At 41.4% G+C, this 9,059-nt stretch overlaps 1 protein-coding gene and 1 long non-coding RNA gene across 4 annotated transcripts in view; both read left to right on the plus strand.

The window, feature by feature from the left end:
• The window catches only part of NEBL (nebulette), a 340,529-nt gene that overhangs the window by 189,930 nt on the left and 141,540 nt on the right, over positions 1-9,059 (plus strand). The gene's annotated exons all lie outside the window — the stretch shown is intronic.
• LOC141371268 (uncharacterized) overlaps positions 1-9,059 on the plus strand; it is a 46,613-nt gene that overhangs the window by 13,173 nt on the left and 24,381 nt on the right. The window contains exon 4 of one of the 2 annotated variants that reach the window (XR_012376078.1): positions 6,453-6,572. The exons of the other annotated variant lie outside the window; for it this stretch is intronic. This is a non-coding gene — a long non-coding RNA (uncharacterized lncRNA). Of the gene's footprint in view, positions 1-6,452; positions 6,573-9,059 lie in introns of those variants that run through there. 2 annotated transcript variants of the gene reach the window in all.

Below are 9,059 nucleotides of genomic sequence, written 5' to 3' on the forward strand. Positions count from 1 at the left end.
GGATTTTTCAATATTAAGACTAAATCCCCCCTTTAAATTGTGAAATCTATCACACACACAAAACAGTCCACAGAAACTTATACAGAGTTTAAAGAATAGCAGTAAAGTGGGCACCCGTGTACCCACCACCCAGCTTAAGAAATGGACAATTTTTAGAAAATTTTGAAGGCCCCTGTGTTTCCCTTAGGCTTATAGCTCATCCCCCTGAGTAGCTACCAACAACGTAAAGGCCACAGCATCTTAAAAACACAGATTTTCATAATGAAATGATGAAAAGACAGTATGAAAATCCAATTGCCATACATGGAAGCAATTCACAGATTTTGGAGAAAACCTGTTTGGCTTCTTGCACCATTAAAGTACACATAGTCTATAAGGACTTATGCTCATTCAGCATTTCAGGACTCAGGTAGGAGCATGACAGTCTCTGTGTCACTGGGCATCCTTCTCTGTGCTCAGATGACACCTACTCCCTGAATAGATGACAAGGATGGGAGCAAACATTCACGAAGGCCACTCTGTGTTGGGCACAGCTTTTCCCATTTATTTCATCTGTCTTTCTCAGCAATCCCTAGCAGTAATTGTCATTACCCCCATGGCACAGATGAAACAAAGCTCAGAGAGAATGGACAAGTTGCCTAAACACATACAGCCGATAAAGACCAGAGCTGGGATTTGAGTGCAGGTTTTTTTCTGACTTCAAAGTGCAGGATTCTCCCTCTACACCAGAATTTTGGGATCATTACTTACGTGTGGTGTCTGGAGCCCTTGTACCGAGGGCAAATGTCAGAGATAGGAGGTTTTTTTGTTGCTGTTAATGCAGAAGTTGATTTATCCTTAAATGGCATTTTGGAGGTCATATAGTGATATTAGGACCAAATTTAGAAGTTTCCAATTTCTCAACATCGGGAACAGAGCTTTATGAGTAGAACCTTTCATTCAAATGTTCTTTATGTGTTGACATACAGAAAAGTTTTGCATGGCCCCCGGAAGTGTGAGCACGGGAGTTATTCATGTGGTACCTGATGTTAGGTTTTAATGCGTGTTCCCCTGTAGGATATAGTTACTTTTATTGTCCTACTCTCCTGTGAAGGGGCCTGCTCTGTGCTTGGCACTGTTTCAGGAGCTGAGGATACAAGATTGAAGCATAGGTCTCTCCCAGCCTAGAACACAGAACACAACTCCCATAAGTGTGTTGAGAGAGGGAGCTGCGGTTTGGAACCTCGCCCCAGCTGGGTTTGGTGATAGTCACAAATGGCTTACACAAGAAGGTGGCATGAGACGAGTTTCTAAGAATGAATAAAGATAGAAGCAAGCGAGAAAGAAGTGATGGTGCACAGCAGGTGGCAAAAATGTTCCACATGGGGGACTGGCATATATCAGGAGTTGAGAAGAGACTTGTGTGGTGCGTTTGAGGAACTGTGAGTACAGATTTTATCCTGAAGATTTAGGGGAGTACCCGCAAGATTTTTTTTAGTAAGGGAATGACACCAGATGGTAGGGTCACTCTCTGTATAAAACGTTGGGAGTGGTTTATGTAGGCTTGTTGTCAACCTGGTCCTTCTCTGGGTGGGATTGCCCTGTCTCCGTGGGATTTTGAAACCCCTCATCCCAGGCTGTCGGGTCTGGGATGGTTATAGCACTAGTATTTGTAGGGGTCTGCTTTGGGAGAACAAAAGAAGAAAAGAATGAGTTCTGGTATCTCTGTATTTATGCTTTGCCGATAAAAAAAAAAAAGAAGCTAAGCAGTTCCATTGCGTGGGTCTAGAATTGAATGACAAACGTTGAGCACAGGTGTCTGTGTGGTATGTAAATAGGGCAGTGGTGTGTTCACGCCCCAACTGTGAGACAAGCCTGGGATGGCTAGTCTCCGACACAATGTCAGGTTGGCAGGTCTGAGAGTGTAAACCCGTATAAATATGTATGCCTTTAGCATTGCATGCAAATGCTACATTAGTTCCATACAAATATGGAGAGAAAAATCTCAGTTAACTAAACTGTCTGCAGTGGGGGGTGGGGGTGTTCTGGAAAACTTATTATTGTGTTTTAATAAAGGTGAAGCCTAAACCTTTGTTGCTTTGTCAACAGTGTCCGACAAACCAGAGGGCAGCTAAATTTAACTCAAAAATGTAACTGCCTTTTGCTCACTGAGCAGGCCAGAGGTGACAGACGTTGATCAGCACAGATCACTATATGGGGCAGGCAGATGGTCGAAAAGGTGACCTCCAGAGTCCCTGTTATCCTCAGGACACTGTCTGGAAGTGATATTTCTGGAAGTTTATGAGGATGCTTGTTTGAGACCTTTGACTACCTTTGGGTCCTCAAGTCAGAATCCACAGGAACAAAATCCTAGCAGTCAAATTGTTTTGAATGACTTAGTTTTATGTGTGTAAGGAATTGAGGACTAGATCCTAGTTAAAAGCAAAGGAAATTCATTTTGAATGAATTTCAAGGTATGTGAGTAGGAAACAAGAAATAACTTCCTACGATATGTGGATTTATGAGAAAGTCTTAAGGCTCTTTTGACTTTTAAAATGACCTATTTTAGCAGAGCATTATATCTCCATCATTATGCCTCTTTTCTCCTATGTCTCAAATGGGAATGATCATAGTTGATGCTTATTTTAAGTTGAGAGGATCAGTGAAAGCCTGATGGAAAAGCTCTTTGTGTGACGCAGAAGAAAGACACCATTATGTAGAAATGTGAAATCAAGCTCTCTCTATGGAGACAGGTGCACGGAGGGGAGATTGGCTTTCCTTTTGGGCCTTTTATGATTTTATGAAAATGCAATTGAGAAACACGGGGAAAGCAGTGTAGTCTGGCTTGAGAGAGTCAGGAACTGCGTGTGCCCTGATGTAGGGGAGGGGAGGGGAGAGCAGGCATCATCACTGGCTGCTCTGCCCTTGGCAGATTCTCTTAAATCCCTCCAGATCACACATCGAAAGCCAAGTGGTGGTAATTGTTCCCGAGGCTCCCTAAATGTTATATTTTGAAATGGGAATTAATACCTAGCAAAAAGCGCCATGTTTTAGGAAAGATCCAGTTTTCTTCTTCCTTATGGTTTTGTTCTCTTAAAAAGAATTATTTGAGATGAACGGATACGTATGGCCCCAAAAAGGAGTCAACCTAACCTTATTCATAAGGCGGGAGAATGTTGAAGTCTGAACAATGTTGGATTACAAGGTCATTTTGAAGGACAGGATGTGCAATAATTAGGACAGGCAGAAACTAAACCACGATGAACAGTAATCCTAAAGAAAATTAAAACACAAAAAACACTGCATTATTTATTTGGATTCAGTGGGAACTTGCCAAGGGAGAGGCAGCTGGCTTTCTGCTCTTTGAAATGTTTGTAGACTAGAGGAGAAGTTGTCAATCAGATTTAAGCCCTCACTTAATTCTTGCTCTTAGGCCAGATCTAACTGTACGGTGAAGTGGGGAATACACACGGTTAACGACGTGACTCAGGACAGCAGAGACACGGGCCACTGTGACAGGTAGACCGGAGCTTGGATTCTGCCTCTGCCAATTTCATCATCACTAGCTGCCATTTAGGCTCTGTCCTCAGACCTTGGGGCCTTAGGGGGTAATTTTAGAGGCAGACGAGGCATGGCTTCGAAGGACGGCATCTCCTTCTATTATGTCTGTTACTCTAGGAAACAGAGTAATAGGGGTTTCTGCCTCATTCATTTCCCTGTATCTAAATTTCCACAGCTGTAAGATGGAAATAAAAAATCCATAACTTGGGATGCCTTGGTGGCTCAGTCAGTTAAGCGTCTGCCTTTGGCTTAGATCATGATCTTAGGGTCCTGGGCTCGAGCCCCTCATCGGGCTCCTTGCTCAATGGGGAGTCGGCTTCTCCCTTTGCCTGCCACTCCCCCTGCTCCTACTTTCTCTCGCTCTGACAAATAAATAAATAAAATCTTTAAAAAACTAACAAACAAAAATCCGTTACTTGTAGGATTATTATAAGAATTACAGATTAGCTCTTATTCGTAATTAAAACACTTGGCATAGTGCTCGATAACTGATAGTTTTATTATTGCTGTGAAATAAATTAGAAATTGAGACACGATCTTGGCACAAAAATGTTAAAGGGTCGCTTTGTCTTTGGAGAAAAGGGAATAGTATTTTCCAGTCTTCAAACTGATCGCCATTTTTAACAATTTATTTTATTTTATTTTGACTTCCTCGAAGTAACATTATTTTGATTGCTGTTGCTCACAGTTTTGTATGAAACATCATCATTAAACAGGTTGCAAAATTTTCCTGGGAGCTAATGTCCGTTTTAGAATTTTCACTGATGAGCATAGAAGTTGATCCTTTTAATGAGAATAAGCATACTGACTTAATGATTCCCATTTATTCAAGGTGAAAAAAAATTCTCATTAATGCAGCTTGGCACAACACATATTATTATAAGTTCGTCAGTGAATTGTTTCCCAGTTTAGGCTCAGGACCCTGCGATTTTCGGGCAAATCCTTAATGATGCCTTGCTTCTTCACAAGCATTAGGATAAACATCAAGGTTATTTAAATGTCAGCTTTTAAATAGGATGAAGGAGATGGAGGGAAGATGGAGGAGAACCTATATTTCTGTTGGAGTTCTGTATTTTAACTTAAAAGGGTAGAAACTGACATTTAAATCCGGCTACTGCTTCTTTAAAGGGCACAGATTCCAGATTCAGTTTTTGATCTGAAGGAGGAGATCTGTCAGTGTCCGCGGCAATTTCCAGGCGATGTGGATATTTGAAGGCACCTCGCTGCAGTGGGCTTGCTCGCTGGGGGTGTCCCCTGTTCTGTTATCTGTGTTCTTCCTTGCAGTGCTCAGTGACTTTGATAAAGAGGAGCCGATAATCATCTACAGCGTTCGTTACTATTAGGATTACTCGTGTGCTCACACTTGCCATTCGTCATGCTTAGCACAGTCTTGGCAGGTCCAGAATTTCTGCTCTTTTTCATCCAGAAATGAATTTATTTTGTGACCTTTGTTATGGATAACCATGCTGTGTATTACACATAAATCCACATCTGCGAGAGGATTCTAGATGCTTCTGCGTGGCGACTCTTAAGGCACTTACCGCACTGCGTCAAAGGACTAATTGAATTTTTCTTTCTCTCCAGCCAGGTAGATTGTGGTTCCTTGAGCTCAGGGCATGTGGTCAGTCCTGTTTTTAAGCTCAGCACCAGACACAGTGCCTGTTGTGTATTAGCATCCAATAAATGTTTTAATGAATAAATAAAATTGTGTGGCATTTTGCCTCACTGCTGCACAGCATGTAAGTTTATTTCCAGATTCATTTCCACTCAGAACGCTTAATGAGGCCCTGACCTATTTTGCCATACTCCTGGCTCCCTTCTCTGTCCATTTGCCTCCTAACAGAGATGCATTGCAATGTCTCAAAGATTTGGTCTGTTAAGGAATTATGAGGGACGTTGTCTGGTCTGACTGACATATGTGAGTCGGAACAGGTTAATTGCCGAAATAAACAGTCCTCGGATCTGAGCACAGCAGAGCTTTATTTTTCTCTCAGGAAATAGGCCGATGTGGGTTGGCAGCAGACGGGGTGGTGTCGGGGCCCTGCTTTGTGCATTCGTGTCTCTGCTGTCCCCTTGGGTCTGAGGATGTTGCACTGGATGAGCTACATCTAGCATGCAGGCAAACAGAGCGAGGAACCGTGGTGGGTCATGAGAGGTCACAGGGGCTGGGTCTGGAAGTTGTGTACATCACACCCATCCATACTCCACAAGAGTGGGACTTGGTGGCCATCGTCAGTCCCTGTCACAAACCTTTTATCAGTAGTCTGTCCTTCTCGACGAGGCAGAAATGCCGTAGTCCTCCCTTATCGGTGGGGAATACATTTCAAGACCCCCAGTGGATGCCTGAAACCACCAATAGTACTGAACCCTGTATATACTATGTTTTTTTCCTATGCATACATACCTTTGATAAAGTTTGATGTATAAATCAGGCAAAGTAAGAGATTAACAATGACAATGAATGATGGAAGAGAAGTTATAACAATACACTCTAAGAAAAGTGAAGTGAATATGGTCTCTCTCTCAAAATACCTTTTTGGACTGTGCTCGCCCTTCTTGTAATGGTGTGAGGTGACAGAATGCCTGCATGAGGAGGTGACATGAGTGAATGGCGTAGGCACTGTGACACAGTGTCAGGTCACTACTGACCTTCTGATGGTAAGTCAGAAGGAAGAGCATCTGCTTCCGGGCCATGGATGACCACGAGCAAGTGACAGTGTTCAAAGTGAATCTGCAGATGAGGGGGGACTATGTAGTGCCAAATGCTTGGTGTGTCCATTCAGCCTTTAAAATGCTTGCCGTGTTCTCCCAAGAGCTGAATTTGAGTTTCAAGGAGAAGTAGGCACTCTCTATAGTAGAAGTAATACTTTGAGTTGAGAGCTCTTTTCCTCTTTTCTTTGTTTTGACCATAGACCCGTCAAGCCTGGTTCAGGCACCGATGAGACTGATGCCCAATCTAAGGTGGGCAGTGAGACCTTGTCAGAATATGATGAAGAGGGGACAAAAGTTCAAGTGTGAAATGCAGACTTGATTTTTTTTTCAAAGTTAATGAAAAAATATTTTTAAGTTAATTTATACTATCACAAAAAGTACAAAAGTAAAGAAAGTGAAACTCATAGTGTACCCAGCTGGCCGTTTCTTGAACTGAGAAGACTCACATGGTCTCTAGGAAATTATTTCCTCAATACCCGTCTCCCCCAGGTAAGCACCTCAGTCTGTCTCCATTTGAAAATTGGAGCTGGCTGGAGGACAGGAGCCAACTGCCAATGGACAATTGTGTTGTGTCCAACTTCACTAAACCATTGGGCGTCATTGTATTTCTTTTTTTTTAAACTGAGATATAGTTGATACGTAACATATTAGTTTCAAGTGTATAGCATAATGATTTGATATTTGTATGTAGTGTGAAATGATCACCACAGTAGGCCTAGTTACCAGCCATCACCACACATAGTTATATTTTTTTTCTTGTGACAAGAACTTTTTTTTTTAAAGATTTATTTATTTTAGAGAGAGAGAGAGAGAGAGAGAGAGAGAGAGAGAATGTGGGGGGAGGGGAAGGAGAGGGGAAAGAGAGAATCTCAAGCAGACTCCACGCCCAGCGTGGAGCCTGACTCGGGGCTTGATCCCACAACCCTGAGATCATGACCAAACCCTGAGATCGTGACCTGAGGTGAAATCAAGTCAGATGCCCCGCTGACTGAGTTACCCAGGCACCCCTCTTGTGACAAGAACTTTTAAGATCTACTCTCTTAGCAACTTTGATATATACTCTGTGATATTGTTAACTGTAGTTATTATTCGGTACGTTATCTCCCCAGGACTGATTTATCTCAGACCTGGAAGTCTGTACCTTCTTACCCCCTTCACCCATTTTGCTCATCCTCTCCCGGCTGCCTCTGGTAACCATCAATCTGTTCTCTGTGTATTTTCTTTTGTAATTTTTTAAAATTTACCTGCCATGACTGTTTATGAATCAGACACATAATATAATGGTATACAGGTAAGTTTTGAGGATGATATATTGTGAAAATTATTTTTGAGTCATATTCTTTGTGAAAAAGTTAGTGTCTGAGGCCATTGAGTGATTTAAAAAATTGACATTTCCTTTTGGGGTCATATGTAACAATTCATAAATTTACTCTAGAAAAGAATGTGATTCCTTTCAGCTCAGGAGAGATACAGCTAAGTGTAAAAATTATGAATAATCTGAAGGCTTCAAAGAGTTTGTGGAAATTCTCAGTTTGTGACTACAGAATAGCAAACACACGGAGAGAATCTGGTTTCTTCCAATGGGTTGTGCCTTTTTTTTTGTCATGCAAACTTGTGCATGTATTTTATGAAGTGTTAATGCAGTTAGTATCTAATGTTCCTAATTTATGCAATTGGATATTTCATAAATGGGCTTTCTGCATGCAAGCATTTGTACACATTAATATTTATGCAAGTATTCAAATCAATGCAAGGGCATCTGTCTGAGTATGTGATAAAAATATGCATATGCATGAACATTTGTACCAGGGGATAAGTCCCCAAAGTTAGTGATTGCTGAGGTTACAGTTTTCAACTTTTGTCTTCTTGACAAAATTTCTTTGACTAGAAAAGGTATGCAGAGAAATAGCACCGGCGTTAATATTGACAAATGAAATTGTTTTATTCAACTGTATTAGATAGATGTAAATGACAAATCTGTGGAAGCTTCTTTAATCAGCAATACCATGTGTAGAAAACAGTATTTTAGAAAACGTGGCAGTTGTCACAAAGAGGATGTATTCTCATATATTGCCAATACAAAGAACATGCTGTTAGTAATGAAATAATTTTTGTCAGAAATACTTTATTTCTTTATAATTTCTTTACTTATTTTAGCTTGGATTTGGCCCCTAGAAATAATCAGCATAGTCAGTACGGGAGTTCCTGGGCTCATTTTAGGATGCGTATACGAATGTAAAAGGTAAAGAGGGGTGGGGGGAGGAAAAATTCTCATTTCAAGTCCTCACGATCACTGTTGATGTGCTTGTCCATGACATCCCAGGGGATTTTGGTTCTGGAATCTTTCCCAGGCTAGAAACTCCAGTCTCTGGGGTCCAGCCCCCCTAGGCAAGCTAAGGAGCCTCCCCTTGGAGGCCAGGACCTTCCAGGGCACTGGTTTGGAGCCTAGCAATTGACAGCCTTCACTGCTTGGTGATCTACTGACCTCCACCCCACATCTTTGTTATTCTAGAGGAAAATTGCTCCTTGATCTCTCCATACTTCTGATTCTGCTTTGTCTGTTCATTAGGTTCAACTGGCAAAGTGTTTCTCTTAATTTATAAACTTAGTTGTTGGTAAATTTCCAGGCTCCCATGTTTTCATTTTATGGCAGGCCCAGAGTAAATAGACTTGATTCTGAAATAGCAGTTTTGCAGTTTAAAGAAGTGTGGAAGATTTTTCTTTTTCTTTTCTCTTTCATTTCTTTCTTTTTCTCTTTCATTTCTTTCTTTCTTTCTTTCTTTCTTTCTTTCTTTCTTTCTTTCTTT

Source organism: Callorhinus ursinus, unplaced genomic scaffold (assembly GCF_003265705.2).
Source record: "Callorhinus ursinus isolate GAN/ISIS: 27379988/994484 unplaced genomic scaffold, GSC_fseal_2.0 scaffold63, whole genome shotgun sequence".
Lineage (NCBI taxonomy): Eukaryota > Metazoa > Chordata > Mammalia > Carnivora > Otariidae > Callorhinus > Callorhinus ursinus.